This window comes from Taudactylus pleione, unplaced genomic scaffold (assembly GCF_031769625.1).
Source record: "Taudactylus pleione unplaced genomic scaffold, aTauple2 ptg000095l, whole genome shotgun sequence".
In the NCBI taxonomy this organism is placed as follows: domain Eukaryota; kingdom Metazoa; phylum Chordata; class Amphibia; order Anura; family Myobatrachidae; genus Taudactylus; species Taudactylus pleione.
The window spans coordinates 29,719,827-29,743,335 of record NW_028284497.1 but is presented as its reverse complement, the minus strand read 5'-3'; positions in this window follow the sequence as shown (position 1 = coordinate 29,743,335).

The window sequence follows — 23,509 nt, the reverse complement described above, 5'->3', positions numbered from 1 at the left end:
AGGATTTCTCTGTGCAACACGTGGCTAGCAATACGTGATAGAAAAGGAGGATTTCTCTGTGCAATGCTCGACTAGCAATACGTGATAGAAAAGGAGGATTTCTCTGTGCAGCACGTGGCTAGCAATACGTGATAGAAAAGGAGGATTTCTCTGTGCAATACTCGACTAGCCATACGTGATAGAAAAGGAGGATTTCTCTGTGCAACACGTGGCTAGCAATACGTGATAGAAAAGGAGGATTTCTCTGTGCAATACTCGACTAGCAATACGTGATAGAAAAGGAGGATTTCTCTGTGCAACACGTGGCTAGCAATACGTGATAGAAAAGTAGGATTTCTCTGTGCAATACTCGACTAGCAATACGTGATAGAAAAGGAGGATTTCTCTGTGCAGCACGTGGCTAGCAATACATGATAGAAAAGGAGGATTTCTTTGTGCAGCACGTGGCTAGCAATACGTGATAGAAAAGGAGGATTTCTCTGTGCAGCACGAGGCTAGCAATACGTGATAGAAAAGGAGGATTTCTCTGTGCAATACTCGACTAGCAATACGTGATAGAAAAGGAGGATTTCTCTGTGCAGTACGTGGCTAGCAATACGTGATAGAAAAGGAGGATTTCTCTGTGCAACACGTGGCTAGCAATACGTGATAGAAAGGGAGGATTTCTCTGTGCAATACTTGACTAGCAATACGTGATAGGAAAGGAGGATTTCTCTCTGCAGCACGTGGCTAGCAATACATGATAGAAAAGGAGGATTTCTTTGTGCAGCACGTGGCTAGCAATACGTGATAGAAAAGGAGGATTTCTCTGTGCAATACTCGACTAGCAATACGTGATAGAAAAGGAGGATTTCTCTGTGCAGCATGTGTCTAGCAATACGAGATAGAAAAGGAGGATTTCTCTGTGCAACACGTGGCTAGCAATACGTGATAGAAAAGGAGGATTTCTCTGTGCAACACATGGCTAGCAATATGTGGTAGAAAAGGAGGATTTCTCTGTGCAACACGTGGCTAGCAATACGTGATAGAAAAGGAGGATTTCTCTGTGCAGCATGTGGCTAGCAATACGTGATAGAAAAGGAGGATTTCTCTGTGCAATACTCGACTAGCAATACATGATAGAAAAGGAGGATATCTCTGTGCAATACTCGACTAGCAATACGTGATAGAAAAGGAGGATTTCTCTGTGCAGCACGTGGCTAGCAATACGTGATAGAAAAGGAGGATTTCTCTGTGCAGAACGTGGCTAGCAATACGTGATAGAAAAGGAGGATTTCTCTGTGCAATACTCGACTAGCAATACGTGATAGAAAAGGAGGATATCTCTGTGCAATACTCGACTAGCAATACGTGATAGAAAAGGAGGATTTCTCTGTGCAGCACATGGCTAGCAATACGTGCTAGAAAAGGAGGATTTCTCTGTGCAGCACGTGACTAGCAATACGTGATAGAAAAGGAGGATTTCTCTGTGCAGCACGTGACTAGCAATACGTGATAGAAAAGGAGGATTTCTCTGTGCAGCACGTGGCTAGCAATACGTGATAGAAAAGGAGGATTTCTCTGTGCAGCACGTGACTAGCAATACGTGATAGAAAAGGAGGATTTCTCTGTGCAGCACGTGGCTAGCAATACGTGATAGAAAAGGAGGATTTCTTTGTGCAACACGTGGCTAGCAATACGTGGTAGAAAAGGAGGATTTCTCTGTGCAACACATGGCTAGCAATACGTGATAGAAAAGGAGGATTTCTCTGTGCAATACTCGACTAGCAATACGTGATAGAAAAGGAGGATTTCTCTGTGCAACACGTGGCTAGCAATACGTAATAGAAAAGGAGGATTTCTCTGTGCAATACTCGACTAGCAATACGTGATAGAAAAGGAGGATTTCTCTGTGCAGCACGTGGCTAGCAATACGTGATAGAAAAGGAGGATTTCTCTGTGCAATTCTCGACTAGCAATACGTGATAGAAAAGGAGGATTTCTCTGTGCAACACGTGGCTAGCAATACGTGATAGAAAAGGAGGATTTCTCTGTGCAACACGTGGCTAGCAATACGTGATAGAAAAGGAGGATTTCTCTGTGCAACACGTGGCTAGCAATACGTGATAGAAAAGTAGGATTTCTCTGTGCAATACTCGACTAGCAATACGTGATAGAAAAGAAGGATTTCTCTGTGCAGCACGTGGCTAGCAATACATGATAGAAAAGGAGGATTTCTTTGTGCAGCACGTGGCTAGCAATACGTGATAGAAAAGGAGGATATCTCTGTGCAGCACTTGGCTAGCAATACGTTATAGAAAATGAGGATTTCTCTGTGCAACACGTGGCTAGCAATACGTGATAGAAAAGGAGGATTTCTCTGTGCAGCATGTGGCTAGCAATACGAGATAGAAAAGGAGGATTTCTCTGTGCAACACGTGGCTAGCAATACGTGATAGAAAAGGAGGATTTCTCTGTGCAACACATGGCTAGCAATATGTGGTAGAAAAGGAGGATTTCTCTGTGCAACACGTGGCTAGCAATACGTGATAGAAAAGGAGGATTTCTCTGTGCAACACGGGGCTAGCAATACGTGATAGAAAAGGAGGATTTCTCTGTGCAATACTCGACTAGCAATACGTGATAGAAAAGGAGGATATCTCTGTGCAATACTCGACTAGCAATACGTGATAGAAAAGGAGGATTTCTCTGTGCAGCACGTGGCTAGCAATATGTGATAGAAAAGGAGGATTTCTCTGTGCAGAACGTGGCTAGCAATACGTGATAGAAAAGGAGGATTTCTCTGTGCAAAACTCGACTAGCAATACGTGATAGAAAAGGAGGATATCTCTGTGCAATACTCGACTAGCAATACGTGATAGAAAAGGAGGATTTCTCTGTGCAGCACGTGGCTAGCAATACGTGATAGAAAAGGAGGATTTCTCTGTGCAATTCTCGACTAGCAATACGTGATAGAAAAGGAGGATTTCTCTGTGCAACACGTGGCTAGCAATACGTGATAGAAAAGGAGGATTTCTCTGTGCAATACTCGACTAGCAACACGTGATAGAAAAGGAGGATTTCTCTGTGCAACACGTGGCTAGCAATACGTGATAGAAAAGGAGGATTTCTCTGTGCAATACTCGACTAGCAATACGTGATAGAAAAGAAGGATTTCTCTGTGCAGCACGTGGCTAGCAATACATGATAGAAAAGGAGGATTTCTTTGTGCAGCACGTGGCTAGCAATACGTGATAAAAAAGGAGGATTTCTCTGTGCAGCACTTGGCTAGCAATACGTGATAGAAAATGAGGATTTCTCTGTGCAACACGTGGCTAGCAATACGTGATAGAAAAGGAGGATTTCTCTGTGCAGCACGTGGCTAGCAATACGTGATAGAAAAGGAGGATTTCTCTGTGCAACACGTGGCTAGCAATATGTGGTAGAAAAGGAGGATTTCTCTGTGCAAAACGTGGCTAGCAATACGTGATAGAAAAGGAGGATTTCTCTGTGCAATACTCGACTAGCAATACGTGATAGAAAAGGAGGATTTCTCTGTGCAGCACGTGGCTAGCAATACGTGATAGAAAAGGAGGATTTCTCTGTGCAATACACGACTAGCAATACGTGATAGAAAAGGAGGATTTCTCTGTGCAACACGTGGCTAGCAATACGTGATAGAAAAGGAGGATTTCTCTGTGCAATACTCGACAAGCAATACGTGATAGAAAAGGAGGATTTCTCTGTGCAACACGTGGCTAGCAATACGTGATAGAAAAGGAGGATTTCTCTGTGCAATACTCGACTAGCAATACGTGATAGAAAAGGAGGATTTCTCTGTGCAGCACGTGGCTAGCAATACATGATAGAAAAAGAGGATTTCTTTGTGCAGCACGTGGCTAGCAATACGTGATAGAAAAGGAGGATTTCTCTGTGCAGCACTTGGCTAGCAATACGTGATAGAAAAGGAGGATTTCTCTGTGCAACACGTGGCTAGCAATACGTGATAGAAAAGGATGATTTCTCTGTGCAGCACGTGGCTAGCAATACGTGATGGAAAAGGAGGATTTCTATGTGCAACACGTGGCTAGCAATACGTTGTAGAAAAGGAGGATTTCTCTGTGCAACACGTGGCTAGTAATACGTGGTAGAAAAGGAGGATTTCTCTGTGCAACACATGGCTAGCAATACGTGATAGAAAAGTAGGATTTCTCTGTGCAATACTCGACTAGCAATACATGATAGAAAAGGAGGATTTCTCTGTGCAGCACGTGGCTAGCAATACGTGATAGAAAAGGAGGATTTCTCTGTGCAATACTCGACTAGCAATACGTGATAGAAAAGGAGGATTTCTCTGTGCAGCACGTGGCTAGCAATACGAGATAGAAAAGGAGGATTTGTCTGTGCAACACGTGGCTAGCAATACATGATAGAAAAGGAGGATTTCTCTGTGCAACACGTGGCTAGCAATACGTGATAGAAAAGGAGGATTTCTCTGTGCAATACTCGACTAGCAATACGTGATAGAAAAGGAGGATTTCTCTGTGCAGTACGTGGCTAGCAATACGTGATAGAAAAGGAGGATTTCTCTGTGCAACACGTGGCTAGCAATACGTGAAAGAAAGGGAGGATTTCTCTGTGCAATACTCGACTAGCAATACGTGATAGGAAAGGAGGATTTCTCTCTGCAGCACGTGGCTAGCAATACATGATAGAAAAGGAGGATTTCTTTGTGCAGCACGTGGCTAGCAATACGTGATAGAAAAGGAGGATTTCTCTGTGCAATACTCGACTAGCAATACGTGATAGAAAAGGAGGATTTCTCTGTGCAGCACGTGGCTAGCAATACGAGATAGAAAAGGAGGATTTCTCTGTGCAACACGTGGCTAGCAATACATGATAGAAAAGGAGGATTTCTCTGTGCAACACGTGGCTAGCAATACGTGATAGAAAAGGAGGATTTCTCTGTGCAATACTCGACTAGCAATACATGATAGAAAAGGAGGATATCTCTGTGCAATACTCGACTAGCATTACGTGATAGAAAAGGAGGATTTCTCTGTGCAGCACGTGGCTAGCAATACGTGATAGAAAAGGAGGATTTCTCTGTGCAGAACGTGGCTAGCAATACGTGATAGAAAAGGAGGATTTCTCTGTGCAATACTCGACTAGCAATACGTGATAGAAAGGAGGATATCTCTGTGCAATACTCGACTAGCAATACGTGATAGAAAAGGAGGATTTCTCTGTGCAGCACGTGGCTAGCAATACGTGCTAGAAAAGGAGGATTTCTCTGTGCAATACTCGACTAGCAATACGTGATAGAAAAGAAGGATTTCTCTGTGCAGCACGTGGCTAGCAATACATGATAGAAAAGGAGGATTTCTTTGTGCAGCACGTGGCTAGCAATACGTGATAGAAAAGGAGGATTTCTCTGTGCAGCACTTGGCTAGCAATACGTGATAGAAAATGAGGATTTCTCTGTGCAACACGTGGCTAGCAATACGTGATAGAAAAGGAGGATTTCTCTGTGCAGCACGTGGCTAGCAATACGTGATAGAAAAGGAGGATTTCTCTGTGCAACACGTGTCTAGCAATATGTGGTAGAAAAGGAGGATTTCTCTGTGCAAAACGTGGCTAGCAATACGTGATAGAAAAGGAGGATTTCTCTGTGCAATACTCGACTAGCAATACGTGATAGAAAAGGAGGATTTCTCTGTGCAGCACGTGGCTAGCAATACGTGATAGAAAAGGAGGATTTCTCTGTGCAATACTCGACTAGCAATACGTGATAGAAAAGGAGGATTTCTCTGTGCAACACGTGGCTAGCAATACGTGATAGAAAAGGAGGATTTCTCTGTGCAATACTCGACAAGCAATACGTGATAGAAAAGGAGGATTTCTCTGTGCAACACGTGGCTAGCAATACGTGATAGAAAAGGAGGATTTCTCTGTGCAATACTCGACTAGCAATACGTGATAGAAAAGGAGGATTTCTCTGTGCAGCACGTGGCTAGCAATACATTATAGAAAAGGAGGATTTCTTTGTGCAGCACGTGGCTAGCAATACGTGATAGAAAAGGAGGATATCTCTGTGCAGCACTTGGCTAGCAATACGTTATAGAAAATGAGGATTTCTCTGTGCAACACGTGGCTAGCAATACGTGATAGAAAAGGAGGATTTCTCTGTGCAGCATGTGGCTAGCAATACGAGATAGAAAAGGAGGATTTCTCTGTGCAACACGTGGCTAGCAATACGTGATAGAAAAGGAGGATTTCTCTGTGCAACACATGGCTAGCAATATGTGGTAGAAAAGGAGGATTTCTCTGTGCAACACGTGGCTAGCAATACGTGATAGAAAAGGAGGATTTCTCTGTGCAACACGGGGCTAGCAATACGTGATAGAAAAGGAGGATTTCTCTGTGCAATACTCGACTAGCAATACGTGATAGAAAAGGAGGATATCTCTGTGCAATACTCGACTAGCAATACGTGATAGAAAAGGAGGATTTCTCTGTGCAGCACGTGGCTAGCAATACGTGATAGAAAAGGAGGATTTCTCTGTGCAGAACGTGGCTAGCAATACGTGATAGAAAAGGAGGATTTCTCTGTGCAATACTCGACTAGCAATACGTGATAGAAAAGGAGGATATCTCTGTGCAATACTCGACTAGCAATACGTGATAGAAAAGGAGGATTTCTCTGTGCAATTCTCGACTAGCAATACGTGATAGAAAAGGAGGATTTCTCTGTGCAACACGTGGCTAGCAATACGTGATAGAAAAGGAGGATTTCTCTGTGCAATACTTGACTAGCAATACGTGATAGAAAAGGAGGATTTCTCTGTGCAACACGTGGCTAGCAATACGCGATAGAAAAGGAGGATTTCTCTGTGCAATACTCGACTAGCAATACGTGATAGAAAAGAAGGATTTCTCTGTGCAGCACGTGGCTAGCAATACAGGATAGAAAAGGAGGATTTCTCTGTGCAGCACTTGGCTAGCAATACGTGATAGAAAATGAGGATTTCTCTGTGCAACACGTGGCTAGCAATACGTGATAGAAAAGGAGGATTTCTCTGTGCAGCACGTGGCTAGCAATACGTGATAGAAAAGGAGGATTTCTCTGTGCAACACGTGGCTAGCAATATGTGGTAGAAAAGGAGGATTTCTCTGTGCAAAACGTGGCTAGCAATACGTGATAGAAAAGGAGGATTTCTCTGTGCAATACTCGACTAGCAATACGTGATAGAAAAGGAGGATTTCTCTGTGCAGCACGTGGCTAGCAATTCGTGCTAGAAAAGGAGGATTTCTCTGTGCAATACTCGACTAGCAATACGTGATAGAAAAGAAGGATTTCTCTGTGCAGCACGTGGCTAGCAATACATGATAGAAAAGGAGGATTTCTTTGTGCAGCACGTGGCTAGCAATACGTGATAGAAAAGGAGGATTTCTCTGTGCAGCACTTGGCTAGCAATACGTGATAGAAAATGAGGATTTCTCTGTGCAACACGTGGCTAGCAATACGTGATAGAAAAGGAGGATTTCTCTGTGCAGCACGTGGCTAGCAATACGTGATAGAAAAGGAGGATTTCTCTGTGCAACACGTGGCTAGCAATATGTGGTAGAAAAGGAGGATTTCTCTGTGCAAAACGTGGCTAGCAATACGTGATAGAAAAGGAGGATTTCTCTGTGCAATACTCGACTAGCAATACGTGATAGAAAAGGAGGATTTCTCTGTGCAGCACGTGGCTAGCAATACGTGATAGAAAAGGAGGATTTCTCTGTGCAATACTCGACTAGCAATACGTGATAGAAAAGGAGGATTTCTCTGTGCAACACGTGGCTAGCAATACGTGATAGAAAAGGAGGATTTCTCTGTGCAATACTCGACAAGCAATACGTGATAGAAAAGGAGGATTTCTCTGTGCAACACGTGGCTAGCAATACGTGATAGAAAAGGAGGATTTCTCTGTGCAATACTCGACTAGCAATACGTGATAGAAAAGGAGGATTTCTCTGTGCAGCACGTGGCTAGCAATACATGATAGAAAAGGAGGATTTCTTTGTGCAGCACGTGGCTAGCAATACGTGATAGAAAAGGAGGATATCTCTGTGCAGCACTTGGCTAGCAATACGTTATAGAAAATGAGGATTTCTCTGTGCAACACGTGGCTAGCAATACGTGATAGAAAAGGAGGATTTCTCTGTGCAGCATGTGGCTAGCAATACGAGATAGAAAAGGAGGATTTCTCTGTGCAACACGTGGCTAGCAATACGTGATAGAAAAGGAGGATTTCTCTGTGCAACACATGGCTAGCAATATGTGGTAGAAAAGGAGGATTTCTCTGTGCAACACGTGGCTAGCAATACGTGATAGAAAAGGAGGATTTCTCTGTGCAACACGGGGCTAGCAATACGTGATAGAAAAGGAGGATTTCTCTGTGCAATACTCGACTAGCAATACGTGATAGAAAAGGAGGATATCTCTGTGCAATACTCGACTAGCAATACGTGATAGAAAAGGAGGATTTCTCTGTGCAGCACGTGGCTAGCAATACGTGATAGAAAAGGAGGATTTCTCTGTGCAGAACGTGGCTAGCAATACGTGATAGAAAAGGAGGATTTCTCTGTGCAATACTCGACTAGCAATACGTGATAGAAAAGGAGGATATCTCTGTGCAATACTCGACTAGCAATACGTGATAGAAAAGGAGGATTTCTCTGTGCAGCACGTGGCTAGCAATACGTGATAGAAAAGGAGGATTTCTCTGTGCAATTCTCGACTAGCAATACGTGATAGAAAAGGAGGATTTCTCTGTGCAACACGTGGCTAGCAATACGTGATAGAAAAGGAGGATTTCTCTGTGCAATACTCGACTAGCAATACGTGATAGAAAAGGAGGATTTCTCTGTGCAACACGTGGCTAGCAATACGTGATAGAAAAGGAGGATTTCTCTGTGCAATACTCGACTAGCAATACGTGATAGAAAAGAAGGATTTCTCTGTGCAGCACGTGGCTAGCAATACATGATAGAAAAGGAGGATTTCTCTGTGCAGCACTTGGCTAGCAATACGTGATAGAAAATGAGGATTTCTCTGTGCAACACGTGGCTAGCAATACGTGATAGAAAAGGAGGATTTCTCTGTGCAGCACGTGGCTAGCAATACGTGATAGAAAAGGAGGATTTCTCTGTGCAACACGTGGCTAGCAATATGTGGTAGAAAAGGAGGATTTCTCTGTGCAAAACGTGGCTAGCAATACGTGATAGAAAAGGAGTATTTCTCTGTGCAATACTCGACTAGCAATACGTGATAGAAAAGGAGGATTTCTCTGTGCAGCACGTGGCTAGCAATACGTGATAGAAAAGGAGGATTTCTCTGTGCAATACTCGACTAGCAATACGTGATAGAAAAGGAGGATTTCTCTGTGCAACACGTGGCTAGCAATACGTGATAGAAAAGGAGGATTTCTCTGTGCAATACTCGACAAGCAATACGTGATAGAAAAGGAGGATTTCTCTGTGCAACACGTGGCTAGCAATACGTGATAGAAAAGGAGGATTTCTCTGTGCAATACTCGACTAGCAATACGTGATAGAAAAGGAGGATTTCTCTGTGCAGCACGTGGCTAGCAATACATGATAGAAAAAGAGGATTTCTTTGTGCAGCACGTGGCTAGCAATACGTGATAGAAAAGGAGGATTTCTCTGTGCAGCACTTGGCTAGCAATACGTGATAGAAAAGGAGGATTTCTCTGTGCAACACGTGGCTAGCAATACGTGATAGAAAAGGAGGATTTCTCTGTGCAGCACGTGGCTAGCAATACGTGATAGAAAAGGAGGATTTCTATGTGCAACACGTGGCTAGCAATACGTTGTAGAAAAGGAGGATTTCTCTGTGCAACACGTGGCTAGTAATACGTGGTAGAAAAGGAGGATTTCTCTGTGCAACACATGGCTAGCAATACGTGATAGAAAAGTAGGATTTCTCTGTGCAATACTCGACTAGCAATACATGATAGAAAAGGAGGATTTCTCTGTGCAGCACGTGGCTAGCAATACATGATAGAAAAGGAGGATTTCTTTGTGCAGCACGTGGCTAGCAATACGTGATAGAAAAGGAGGATTTCTCTGTGCAGCACGTGGCTAGCAATACGTGATAGAAAAGGAGGATTTCTCTGTGCAATACTCGACTAGCAATACGTGATAGAAAAGGAGGATTTCTCTGTGCAGCACGTGGCTAGCAATACGAGATAGAAAAGGAGGATTTCTCTGTGCAACACGTGGCTAGCAATACATGATAGAAAAGGAGGATTTCTCTGTGCAACACGTGGCTAGCAATACGTGATAGAAAAGGAGGATTTCTCTGTGCAGCACGTGGCTAGCAATACGTGATAGAAAAGGAGGATTTCTCTGTGCAATACTCGACTAGCAATACGTGATAGAAAAGGAGGATTTCTCTGTGCAGTACGTGGCTAGCAATACGTGATAGAAAAGGAGGATTTCTCTGTGCAACACGTGGCTAGCAATACGTGAAAGAAAGGGAGGATTTCTCTGTGCAATACTCGACTAGCAATACGTGATAGGAAAGGAGGATTTCTCTCTGCAGCACGTGGCTAGCAATACATGATAGAAAAGGAGGATTTCTTTGTGCAGCACGTGGCTAGCAATACGTGATAGAAAAGGAGGATTTCTCTGTGCAATACTCGACTAGCAATACGTGATAGAAAAGGAGGATTTCTCTGTGCAGCACGTGGCTAGCAATACGAGATAGAAAAGGAGGATTTCTCTGTGCAACACGTGGCTAGCAATACATGATAGAAAAGGAGGATTTCTCTGTGCAACACGTGGCTAGCAATACGTGATAGAAAAGGAGGATTTCTCTGTGCAATACTCGACTAGCAATACATGATAGAAAAGGAGGATATCTCTGTGCAATACTCGACTAGCATTACGTGATAGAAAAGGAGGATTTCTCTGTGCAGCACATGGCTAGCAATACGTGATAGAAAAGGAGGATTTCTCTGTGCAGAACGTGGCTAGCAATACGTGATAGAAAAGGAGGATTTCTCTGTGCAATACTCGACTAGCAATACGTGATAGAAAAGGAGGATATCTCTGTGCAATACTCGACTAGCAATACGTGATAGAAAAGGAGGATTTCTCTGTGCAGCACGTGGCTAGCAATACGGGCTAGAAAAGGAGGATTTCTCTGTGCAATACTCGACTAGCAATACGTGATAGAAAAGAAGGATTTCTCTGTGCAGCACGTGGCTAGCAATACATGATAGAAAAGGAGGATTTCTTTGTGCAGCACGTGGCTAGCAATACGTGATAGAAAAGGAGGATTTCTCTGTGCAGCACTTGGCTAGCAATACGTGATAGAAAATGAGGATTTCTCTGTGCAACACGTGGCTAGCAATACGTGATAGAAAAGGAGGATTTCTCTGTGCAGCACGTGGCTAGCAATACGTGATAGAAAAGGAGGATTTCTCTGTGCAACACGTGGCTAGCAATATGTGGTAGAAAAGGAGGATTTCTCTGTGCAAAACGTGGCTAGCAATACGTGATAGAAAAGGAGGATTTCTCTGTGCAATACTCGACTAGCAATACGTGATAGAAAAGGAGGATTTCTCTGTGCAGCACGTGGCTAGCAATACGTGATAGAAAAGGAGGATTTCTCTGTGCAATACTCGACTAGCAATACGTGATAGAAAAGGAGGATTTCTCTGTGCAACACGTGGCTAGCAATACGTGATAGAAAAGGAGGATTTCTCTGTGCAATACTCGACAAGCAATACGTGATAGAAAAGGAGGATTTCTCTGTGCAACACGTGGCTAGCAATACGTGATAGAAAAGGAGGATTTCTCTGTGCAATACTCGACTAGCAATACGTGATAGAAAAGGAGGATTTCTCTGTGCAGCACGTGGCTAGCAATACATGATAGAAAAGGAGGATTTCTTTGTGCAGCACGTGGCTAGCAATACGTGATAGAAAAGGAGGATTTCTCTGTGCAGCACGTGGCTAGCAATACGTGATAGAAAAGGAGGATTTCTCTGTGCAATACTCGACTAGCAATACGTGATAGAAAAGGAGGATTTCTCTGTGCAGCACGTGGCTAGCAATACGAGATAGAAAAGGAGGATTTCTCTGTGCAACACGTGGCTAGCAATACATGATAGAAAAGGAGGATTTCTCTGTGCAACACGTGGCTAGCAATACGTGATAGAAAAGGAGGATTTCTCTGTGCAGCACGTGGCTAGCAATACGTGATAGAAAAGGAGGATTTCTCTGTGCAATACTCGACTAGCAATACGTGATAGAAAAGGAGGATTTCTCTGTGCAGTACGTGGCTAGCAATACGTGATAGAAAAGGAGGATTTCTCTGTGCAACACGTGGCTAGCAATACGTGAAAGAAAGGGAGGATTTCTCTGTGCAATACTCGACTAGCAATACGTGATAGGAAAGGAGGATTTCTCTCTGCAGCACGTGGCTAGCAATACATGATAGAAAAGGAGGATTTCTTTGTGCAGCACGTGGCTAGCAATACGTGATAGAAAAGGAGGATTTCTCTGTGCAATACTCGACTAGCAATACGTGATAGAAAAGGAGGATTTCTCTGTGCAGCACGTGGCTAGCAATACGAGATAGAAAAGGAGGATTTCTCTGTGCAACACGTGGCTAGCAATACATGATAGAAAAGGAGGATTTCTCTGTGCAACACGTGGCTAGCAATACGTGATAGAAAAGGAGGATTTCTCTGTGCAATACTCGACTAGCAATACATGATAGAAAAGGAGGATATCTCTGTGCAATACTCGACTAGCAATACGTGATAGAAAAGGAGGATTTCTCTGTGCAGCACGTGGCTAGCAATACGTGATAGAAAAGGAGGATTTCTCTGTGCAGAACGTGGCTAGCAATACGTGATAGAAAAGGAGGATTTCTCTGTGCAATACTCGACTAGCAATACGTGATAGAAAAGGAGGATATCTCTGTGCAATACTCGACTAGCAATACGTGATAGAAAAGGAGGATTTCTCTGTGCAGCACGTGGCTAGCAATACGTGCTAGAAAAGGAGGATTTCTCTGTGCAGCACGTGACTAGCAATACGTGATAGAAAAGGAGGATTTCTCTGTGCAGCACGTGGCTAGCAATACGTGATAGAAAAGGAGGATTTCTTTGTGCAACACGTGGCTAGCAATACATGGTAGAAAAGGAGGATTTCTCTGTGCAACACGTGGCTAGCAATACGTGATAGAAAAGGAGGATTTCTCTGTGCAATACTCGACTAGCAATACGTGATAGAAATGGAGGATTTCTCTGTGCAACACGTGGCTAGCAATACGTGATAGAAAAGGAGGATTTCTCTGTGCAGCACGTTGCTAGCAATATGTGCTAGAAAAGGAGGATTTCTCTGTGCAGCACGTGACTAGCAATACGTGATAGAAAAGGAGGATTTCTCTGTGCAGCACGTGGCTAGCAATACGTGAGAGAAAAGGAGGATTTCTTTGTGCAACACGTGGCTAGCAATACGTGATAGAAAAGGAGGATTTCTCTGTGCAACACGGGGCTAGCAATACGTGATAGAAAAGGAGGATTTCTCTGTGCAATACTCGACTAGCAATACGTGATAGAAAAGGAGGATATCTCTGTGCAATACTCGACTAGCAATACATGATAGAAAAGGAGGATTTCTCTGTGCAGCACGTGGCTAGCAATACGTGCTAGAAAAGGAGGATTTCTCTGTGCAGCACGTGACTAGCAATACGTGATAGAAAAGGAGGGTTTCTCTGTGCAGCACGTGGCTAGCAATACATGATAGAAAAGGAGGATTTCTTTGTGCAACACGTGGCTAGCAATACGTGGTAGAAAAGGAGGATTTCTCTGTGCAATACTCGACTAGCAATACGTGATAGAAAAGGAGGATTTCTCTGTGCAACACGTGGCTAGCAATACGTAATAGAAAAGGAGGATTTCTCTGTGCAATACTCGACTAGCAATACGTGATAGAAAAGGAGGATTTCTCTGTGCAGCACGTGGCTAGCAATACGTGATAGAAAAGGAGGATTTCTCTGTGCAATACTCGACTAGCAATACGTGATAGAAAAGAAGGATTTCTCTGTGCAGCACGTGGCTAGCAATACATGATAGAAAAGGAGGATTTCTTTGTGCAGCACGTGGCTAGCAATACGTGATAGAAAAGGAGGATTTCTCTGTGCAGCACTTGGCTAGCAATATGTGATAGAAAATGAGGATTTCTCTGTGCAACACGTGGCTAGCAATACGTGATAGAAAAGGAGGATTTCTCTGTGCAGCACGTGGCTAGCAATACATGATAGAAAAGGAGGATTTCTCTGTGCAACACGTGGCTAGCAATACGTGGTAGAAAAGGAGGATTTCTCTGTGCAACACGTGGCTAGCAATACGTGATAGAAAAGGAGGATTTCTCTGTGCAATACTCGACTAGCAATACGTGATAGAAAAGGAGGATTTCTCTGTGCAGCACGTGGCTAGCAATACGTGATAGAAAAGGAGGATTTCTCTGTGCAATACTCGACTAGCAATACGTGATAGAAAAGGAGGATTTCTCTGTGCAACACGTGGCTAGCAATACGTGATAGAAAAGGAGGATTTCTCTGTGCAATACTCGACTAGCAATACGTGATAGAAAAGGAGGATTTCTCTGTGCAACACGTGGCTAGCAATACGTGATAGAAAAGTAGGATTTCTCTGTGCAACACGTGGCTAGCAATACGTTGTAGAAAAGGAGGATTTCTCTGTGCAACACGTGGCTAGTAATACGTGGTAGAAAAGGAGGATTTCTCTGTGCAACACATGGCTAGCAATACGTGATAGAAAAGTAGGATTTCTCTGTGCAATACTCGACTAGCAATACGTGATAGAAAAGGAGGATTTCTCTGTGCAGCACGTGGCTAGCAATACATGATAGAAAAGGAGGATTTCTTTGTGCAGCACGTGGCTAGCAATACGTGATAGAAAAGGAGGATTTCTCTGTGCAGCACGTGGCTAGCAATACGTGATAGAAAAGGAGGATTTCTCTGTGCAATACTCGACTAGCAATACGTGATAGAAAAGGAGGATTTCTCTGTGCAGTACGTGGCTAGCAATACGTGATAGAAAAGGAGGATTTCTCTGTGCAATACGTGGCTAGCAATACGTGATAGAAAGGGAGGATTTCTCTGTGCAATACTCGACTAGCAATATGTGATAGGAAAGGAGGATTTCTCTCTGCAGCACGTGGCTAGCAATACATGATAGAAAAGGAGGATTTCTTTGTGCAGCACGTGGCTAGCAATACGTGATAGAAAAGGAGGATTTCTCTGTGCAATACTCGACTAGCAATACATGATAGAAAAGGAGGATTTCTCTGTGCAGCACGTGGCTAGCAATACGAGATAGAAAAGGAGGATTTCTCTGTGCAACACGTGGCTAGCAATACATGACAGAAAAGGAGGACTTCTCTGTGCAACACGTGGCTAGCAATATGTGGTAGAAAAGGAGGATTTCTCTGTGCAACACGTGGCTAGCAACACGTGATAGAAAAGGAGGATTTCTCTGTGCAACACGGGGCTAGCAATACGTGATTGAAAAGGAGGATTTCTCTGTGCAATACTCGACTAGCAATACGTGATAGAAAAGGAGGATATCTCTGTGCAATACTCGACTAGCAATACGTGATAGAAAAGGAGGATTTCTCTGTGCAGCACGTGGCTAGCAATACGTGATAGAAAAGGAGGATTTCTCTGTGCAACACGTGGCTAGCAATACGTGATAGAAAATGAGGATTTCTCTGTGCAACACGTGGCTAGCAATATGTGGTAGAAAAGGAGGATTTCTCTGTGCAACACGTGGCTAGCAATACGTGATAGAAAAGGAGGATTTCTCTGTGCAACACGGGGCTAGCAATACGTGATAGAAAAGGAGGATTTCTCTGTGCAATACTCGACTAGCAATACGTGATAGAAAAGGAGGATATCTCTGTGCAATACTCGACTAGCAATACGTGATAGAAAAGGAGGATTTCTCTGTGCAGCACGTGGCTAGCAATACGTGATAGAAAAGGAGGATTTCTCTGTGCAGAACGTGGCTAGCAATACGTGATAGAAAAGGACGATTTCTCTGTGCAATACTCGACTAGCAATACGTGATAGAAAAGGAGGATATCTCTGTGCAATACTCGACTAGCAATACGTGATAGAAAAGGAGGATTTCGCTGTGCAGTACGTGGCTAGCAATACGTGCTAGAAAAGGAGGATTTCTCTGTGCAGCACGTGACTAGCAATACGTGATAGAAAAGGAGGATTTCTCTGTGCAGCATGTGGCTAGCAATACGTGATAGAAAAGGAGGATTTCTTTGTGCAACACGTGGCTAGCAATACATGGTAGAAAAGGAGGATTTCTCTGTGCAACACGTGGCTAGCAATACGTGATAGAAAAGGAGGATTTCTCTGTGCAATACTCGACTAGCAATACGTGATAGAAATGGAGGATTTCTCTGTGCAACACGTGGCTAGCAATACGTGATAGAAAAGGAGGATTTCTCTGTGCAGCACCTTACTAGCAATACGTGCTAGAAAAGGAGGATTTCTCTGTGCAGCACGTGACTAGCAATACGTGATAGAAAAGGAGGATTTCTCTGTGCAGCACGTGGCTAGCAATACGTGATAGAAAAGGAGGATTTCTTTGTGCAACACGTGGCTAGCAATACGTGATAGAAAAGGAGGATTTCTCTGTGCAACACGGGGCTAGCAATACATGATAGAAAAGGAGGATTTCTCTGTGCAATACTCGACTAGCAATACGTGATAGAAAAGGAGGATATCTCTGTGCAATACTCGACTAGCAATACGTGATAGAAAAGGAGGATTTCTCTGTGCAGCACGTGGCTAGCAATACGTGCTAGAAAAGGAGGATTTCTCTGTGCAGCACGTGACTAGCAATACGTGATAGAAAAGGAGGATTTCTCTGTGCAGCACGTGGCTAGCAATACGTGATAGAAAAGGAGGATTTCTTTGTGCAACACGTGGCTAGAAATACGTGGTAGAAAAGGAGGATTTCTCTGTGCAATACTCGACTAGCAATACGTGATAGAAAAGGAGGATTTCTCTGTGCAACACGTGGCTAGCAATAAGTAATAGAAAAGGAGGATTTCTCTGTGCAATACTCGACTAGCAATACATGATAGAAAAGGAGGATTTCTCTGTGCAGCACGTGGCTAGCAATACGTGATAGAAAAGGAGGATTTCTCTGTGCAATACTCGACTAGCAATACGTGATAGAAAAGAAGGATTTCTCTGTGCAGCACGTGGCTAGCAATACATGATAGAAAAGGAGGATTTCTTTGTGCAGCACGTGGCTAGCAATACGTGATAGAAAAGGAGGATTTCTCTGTGCAGCACGTGGCTAGCAATACGTGATAGAAAAGGAGGAATTCTCTGTGCAATACTCGACTAGCAATACGTGATAGAAAAGGAGGATTTCTCTGTGCAGTACGTGGCTAGCAATACGTGATAGAAAAGGAGGATTTCTCTGTGCCACACGTGGCTAGCAATACGTGATAGAAAGGGAGGATTTCTCTGTGCAATACTCGACTAGCAATACGTGATAGGAAAGGAGGATTTCTCTCTGCAGCACGTGGCTAGCAATACATGATAGAAAAGGAGGATTTCTTTGTGCAGCACCTGGCTAGCAATACGTGATAGAAAAGGAGGATTTCTCTGTGCAATACTCGACTAGCAATACATGATAGAAAAGGAGGAATTCTCTGTGCAGCACGTGGCTAGCAATACGAGATAGAAAAGGAGGATTTCTCTGTGCAACACGTGGCTAGCAATACATGACAGAAAAGGAGGATTTCTCTGTGCAACAAGTGGCTAGCAATATGTGGTAGAAAAGGAGGATTTCTCTGTGCAACACGTGGCTAGCAACACGTGATAGAAAAGGAGGATTTCTCTGTGCAACACGGGGCTAGCAATACGTGATAGAAAAGGAGGATTTCTCTGTGCAATACTCGACTAGCAATACGTGATAGAAAAGGAGGATATCTCTGTGCAATACTCGACTAGCAATACGTGATAGAAAAGGAGGATTTCTCTGTGCAGCACGTGGCTAGCAATACGTGATAGAAAAGGAGGATTTCTCTGTGCAACACGTGGCTAGCAATACGTGATAGAAAATGAGGATTTCTCTGTGCAACACGTGGCTAGCAATATGTGGTAGAAAAGGAGGATTTCTCTGTGCAACACGTGGCTAGCAATACGTGATAGAAAAGGAGGATTTCTCTGTGCAACACGGGGCTAGCAATACGTGATAGAAAAGGAGGATTTCTCTGTGCAATACTCGACTAGCAATACGTGATAGAAAAGGAGGATATCTCTGTGCAGCACGTGGCTAGCAATACGTGATAGAAAAGGAGGATTTCTCTGTGCAGAACGTGGCTAGCAATACGTGATAGAAAAGGACGATTTCTCTGTGCAATACTCGACTAGCAATACGTGATAGAAAAGGAGGATATCTCTGTGCAATACTCGACTAGCAATACGTGATAGAAAAGGAGGATTTCGCTGTGCAGTACGTGGCTAGCAATACGTGCTAGAAAAGGAGGATTTCTCTGTGCAGCACGTGACTAGCAATACGTGATAGAAAAGGAGGATTTCTCTGTGCAGCATGTGGCTAGCAATACGTGATAGAAAAGGAGGATTTCTTTGTGCAACACGTGGCTAGCAATACATGGTAGAAAAGGAGGATTTCTCTGTGCAACACGTGGCTAGCAATACGTGATAGAAAAGGAGGATTTCTCTGTGCAATACTCGACTAGCAATACGTGATAGAAATGGAGGATTTCTCTGTGCAACACGTGGCTAGCAATACGTGATAGAAAAGGAGGATTTCTCTGTGCAGCACGTTGCTAGCAATACGTGCTAGAAAAGGAGGATTTCTCTGTGCAGCACGTGACTAGCAATACGTGATAGAAAAGGAGGATTTCTCTGTGCAGCACGTGGCTAGCAATACGTGATAGAAAAGGAGGATTTCTTTGTGCAACACGTGGCTAGCAATACGTGATAGAAAAGGAGGATTTCTCTGTGCAACACGGGGCTAGCAATACATGATAGAAAAGGAGGATTTCTCTGTGCAATACTCGACTAGCAATACGTGATAGAAAAGGAGGATATCTCTGTGCAATACTCGACTAGCAATACGTGATAGAAAAGGAGGATTTCTCTGTGCAGCACGTGGCTAGCAATACGTGCTAGAAAAGGAGGATTTCTCTGTGCAGCACGTGACTAGCAATACGTGATAGAAAAGGAGGATTTCTCTGTGCAGCACGTGGCTAGCAATACGTGATAGAAAAGGAGGATTTCTTTGTGCAACACGTGGCTAGAAATACGTGGTAGAAAAGGAGGATTTCTCTGTGCAATACTCGACTAGCAATACGTGATAGAAAAGGAGGATTTCTCTGTGCAACACGTGGCTAGCAATAAGTAATAGAAAAGGAGGATTTCTCTGTGCAATACTCGACTAGCAATACATGATAGAAAAGGAGGATTTCTCTGTGCAGCACGTGGCTAGCAATACGTGATAGAAAAGGAGGATTTCTCTGTGCAATACTCGACTAGCAATACGTGATAGAAAAGAAGGATTTCTCTGTGCAGCACGTGGCTAGCAATACATGATAGAAAAGGAGGATTTCTTTGTGCAGCACGTGGCTAGCAATACGTGATAGAAAAGGAGGATTTCTCTGTGCAGCACGTGGCTAGCAATACGTGATAGAAAAGGAGGAATTCTCTGTGCAATACTCGACTAGCAATACGTGATAGAAAAGGAGGATTTCTCTGTGCAGTACGTGGCTAGCAATACGTGATAGAAAAGGAGGATTTCTCTGTGCCACACGTGGCTAGCAATACGTGATAGAAAGGGAGGATTTCTCTGTGCAATACTCGACTAGCAATACGTGATAGGAAAGGAGGATTTCTCTCTGCAGCACGTGGCTAGCAATACATGATAGAAAAGGAGGATTTCTTTGTGCAGCACGTGGCTAGCAATACGTGATAGAAAAGGAGGATTTCTCTGTGCAATACTCGACTAGCAATACATGATAGAAAAGGAGGAATTCTCTGTGCAGCACGTGGCTAGCAATACGAGATAGAAAAGGAGGATTTCTCTGTGCAACACGTGGCTAGCAATACATGACAGAAAAGGAGGATTTCTCTGTGCAACAAGTGGCTAGCAATATGTGGTAGAAAAGGAGGATTTCTCTGTGCAACACGTGGCTAGCAACACGTGATAGAAAAGGAGGATTTCTCTGTGCAACACGGGGCTAGCAATACGTGATAGAAAAGGAGGATTTCTCTGTGCAATACTCGACTAGCAATACGTGATAGAAAAGGAGGATATCTCTGTGCAATACTCGACTAGCAATACGTGATAGAAAAGGAGGATTTCTCTGTGCAGCACGTGGCTAGCAATACGTGATAGAAAAGGAGGATTTCTCTGTGCAACATGTGGCTAGCAATACGTGATAGAAAAGGAGGATTTCTCTGTGCAACACGTGGCTAGCAATATGTGGTAGAAAAGGAGGATTTCTCTGTGCAACACGTGGCTAGCAATATGTGATAGAAAAGGAGGATTTCTCTGTGCAACACGGGGCTAGCGATACGTGATAGAAAAGGAGGATTTCTCTGTGCAATACTCGACTAGCAATACGTGATAGAAAAGGAGGATATCTCTGTGCAATACTCGACTAGCAATACGTGATAGAAAAGGAGGATTTCTCTGTGCAGCACGTGGCTAGCAATACGTGCTAGAAAAGGAGGATTTCTCTGTGCAGCACGTGACTAGCAATACGTGATAGAAAATGAGGATTTCTCTGTGCAGCACGTGGCTAGCAATACGTGATAGAAAAGGAGGATTTCTTTGTGCAACACGTGGCTAGCAATACATGGTAGAAAAGGAGGATTTCTCTGTGCAACACGTGGCTAGCAATACGTGATAGAAAAGGAGGATTTCTCTGTGCAATACTCGACTAGCAATACGTGATAGAAATGGAGGATTTCTCTGTGCAACACGTGGCTAGCAATACGTGATAGAAAAGGAGGATTTCTCTGTGCAGCACGTTGCTAGCAATACGTGCTAGAAAAGGAGGATTTCTCTGTGCAGCATGTGACTAGCAATACGTGATAGAAAAGGAGGATTTCTCTGTGCAGCACGTGGCTAGCAATACGTGATAGAAAAGGAGGATTTCTTTGTGCAACACGTGGCTAGCAATACGAGATAGAAAAGGAGGATTTCTCTGTGCAACACGGGGCTAGCAATACGTGATAGAAAAGGAGGATTTCTCTGTGCAATACACGACTAGCAATACGTGATAGAAAAGGAGGATATCTCTGTGCAATACTCGACTAGCAATACGTGATAGAAAATGAGGATTTCTCTGTGCAGCACGTGGCTAGCAATACGTGCTAGAAAAGGAGGATTTCTCTGTGCAGCACGTGACTAGCAATACGTGATAGAAAAGGAGGATTTCTCTGTGCAGCACGTGGCTAGCAATACGTGATAGAAAAGGAGGATTTCTTTGTGCAACACGTGGCTAGCAATACGTGGTAGAAAAGGAGGATTTCTCTGTGCAATACTCGACTAGCAATACGTGATAGAAAAGGAGGATTTCTCTGTGCAACACGTGGCTAGCAATACGTAATAGAAAAGGAGGATTTCTCTGTGCAATACTCGACTAGCAATACGTGATAGAAAAGGAGGATTTCTCTGTGCAGCACGTGGCTAGCAATACATGATAGAAAAGGAGGATTTCTTTGTGCAGCACGTGGCTAGCAATACGTGATAGAAAAGGAGGATTTCTCTGTGCAGCACGTGGCTAGCAATACGTGATAGAAAAGGAGGATTTCTCTGTGCAATACTCGACTAGCAATACGTGATAGAAAAGGAGGATTTCTCTGTGCAGCACGTGGCTAGCAATACGAGATAGAAAAGGAGGATTTCTCTGTGCAACACGTGGCTAGCAATACATGATAGAAAAGGAGGATTTCTCTGTGCAACACGTGGCTAGCAATACGTGATAGAAAAGGAGGATTTCTCTGTGCAGCACGTGGCTAGCAATACGTGATAGAAAAGGAGGATTTCTCTGTGCAATACTCGACTAGCAATACGTGATAGAAAAGGAGGATTTCTCTGTGCAGTACGTGGCTAGCAATACGTGATAGAAAAGGAGGATTTCTCTGTGCAACACGTGGCTAGCAATACGTGAAAGAAAGGGAGGATTTCTCTGTGCAATACTCGACTAGCAATACGTGATAGGAAAGGAGGATTTCTCTCTGCAGCACGTGGCTAGCAATACATGATAGAAAAGGAGGATTTCTTTGTGCAGCACGTGGCTAGCAATACGTGATAGAAAAGGAGGATTTCTCTGTGCAATACTCGACTAGCAATACGTGATAGAAAAGGAGGATTTCTCTGTGCAGCACGTGGCTAGCAATACGAGATAGAAAAGGAGGATTTCTCTGTGCAACACGTGGCTAGCAATACATGATAGAAAAGGAGGATTTCTCTGTGCAACACGTGGCTAGCAATACGTGATAGAAAAGGAGGATTTCTCTGTGCAATACTCGACTAGCAATACATGATAGAAAAGGAGGATATCTCTGTGCAATACTCGACTAGCAATACGTGATAGAAAAGGAGGATTTCTCTGTGCAGCACGTGGCTAGCAATACGTGATAGAAAAGGAGGATTTCTCTGTGCAGAACGTGGCTAGCAATACGTGATAGAAAAGGAGGATTTCTCTGTGCAATACTCGACTAGCAATACGTGATAGAAAAGGAGGATATCTCTGTGCAATACTCGACTAGCAATACGTGATAGAAAAGGAGGATTTCTCTGTGCAGCACGTGGCTAGCAATACGTGCTAGAAAAGGAGGATTTCTCTGTGCAGCACGTGACTAGCAATACGTGATAGAAAAGGAGGATTTCTCTGTGCAACACGTGGCTAGCAATACGTGATAGAAAAGGAGGATTTCTTTGTGCAACACGTGGCTAGCAATACATGGTAGAAAAGGAGGATTTCTCTGTGCAACACGTGGCTAGCAATACGTGATAGAAAAGGAGGATTTCTCTGTGCAATACTCGACTAGCAATACGTGATAGAAATGGAGGATTTCTCTGTGCAACACGTGGCTAGCAATACGTGATAGAAAAGGAGGATTTCTCTGTGCAGCACGTTGCTAGCAATATGTGCTAGAAAAGGAGGATTTCTCTGTGCAGCACGTGACTAGCAATACGTGATAGAAAAGGAGGATTTCTCTGTGCAGCACGTGGCTAGCAATACGTGATAGAAAAGGAGGATTTCTTTGTGCAACACGTGGCTAGCAATACGTGATAGAAAAGGAGGATTTCTCTGTGCAACACGGGGCTAGCAATACGTGATAGAAAAGGAGGATTTCTCTGTGCAATACTCGACTAGCAATACGTGATAGAAAAGGAGGATATCTC